The sequence below is a fragment of the Atta cephalotes genome (assembly GCF_000143395.1).
Source record: "Atta cephalotes unplaced genomic scaffold scaffold00009, whole genome shotgun sequence".
Classification (NCBI taxonomy): Eukaryota; Metazoa; Arthropoda; class Insecta; order Hymenoptera; family Formicidae; genus Atta; species Atta cephalotes.
Genome location: NW_012130073.1, coordinates 4,304,409 through 4,305,913, shown reverse-complemented (window position 1 = coordinate 4,305,913; position 1,505 = coordinate 4,304,409).

Genomic DNA, 1,505 nt, shown 5'->3' with positions numbered 1-1,505 from the left:
AAGAAATGACATGGCTGTTTTCCAGCTAGGATACAGAACATTACACTGTGTAAAATACTTGTTGGAATGCAGTTCAGTTTCACAGTGTAACATCAGAATACATTGTAATCTCCCATTCTTATTCTTATGATTATATTTATCATATCAATAGTAGGTATACGATTTTCATTTAGGGGATATTTTAGTCTAACGGGTAAAAAAAAATTGCGAAGTTCGAAAGATATCAACTTTCTTATTTCAAAAGAATTTAGTGATGAGAAAAATGAAGAAGCTGGAAATGTTGTAACACATTTAACGGTTTCCGACAACAGAACATAGGAAAAAAAGAGGATTCTAGCTATCTCTATATAACAGTACAAAAAACCATGTTCTCGAAACCATATTTTTTAAATTGGCTCTCATCTCGAAAACCAGTTGACCAATCGAGTCGGGAAAATATGTACACATATTTTCAGCACATATATGGCTATAGCCCATGCTACAATCAAATTGAAATATATATTTTTGTAATTTTTACAATCATTTTGGTGAAAAAAAAGGCAAAAATCGAAATTTAATTTTCGATATGACATTTTTTAAATTATTAATATTTTTTCTTCGTACCTGCTACAGCCAAATTCATACTAATTAAGAATTTCTTTAGTTCTTTTGTTTCAAATGAGCAAAAGAGCTGGAATCATGACAGCCATAGAGTCTTATTTTTCATGATGTTACTTAATATTTTATACAGCGTATATTAACAATTATTTTTTAAACAAATATATAAAATGAGGCTCGAAAGAATCTATCAATAAAAAATATAAAAAAAGCCCATTAGAATCTACATAAGCTGTTCGGATGCACAAAAAACACTTTATTCTCATGTGGAACAAAACAAATCAAATATAAATGTTTGACCCTTCAATTTGAATCCTTATCAATATAAAATATAAATCTAAATTACATAAGTAACGCAAATTCCAAGATGACAATGTATTTGACTCCGATTTTATTTTATTTTATATAAATTTTTATATTATTATTGTATAAGTTAATAATTTTTGATAATCCTTTGTATAATTATATATAATTCATTACATAGTTAATTTGGCATTTGGATAAAGAACGAGTTAAGTTGTCGGGAATCACTATCTTCAAATCAAAATGTTTATATTTGATTCATTTTGTTACATTTCACACAAGAATAGTGTTTTCTGTACATCCGAACAGCTAATGTAGGCTCTGATAGGCTTTTTTATATATTTTACTAATTATCTTTTAATAAAAAAATTCTGAAATTCTTCAAATATGTATAAATATGTACAAAAAAACCTGTCCCAAAAAATTTTATCTTATATTTTTTTTAAATTCGCAAAAATAGCATAAAAATTCGCCTTCTAGACTAGAATATTCCTTTAAATTATAATATTTTTTAGAATTGACAATTTTTGAAGATTATATTATAAAATAAATACGACTACCAAATAACTTTTTGAAAAATTGGTAATAATGACATATTTCACACA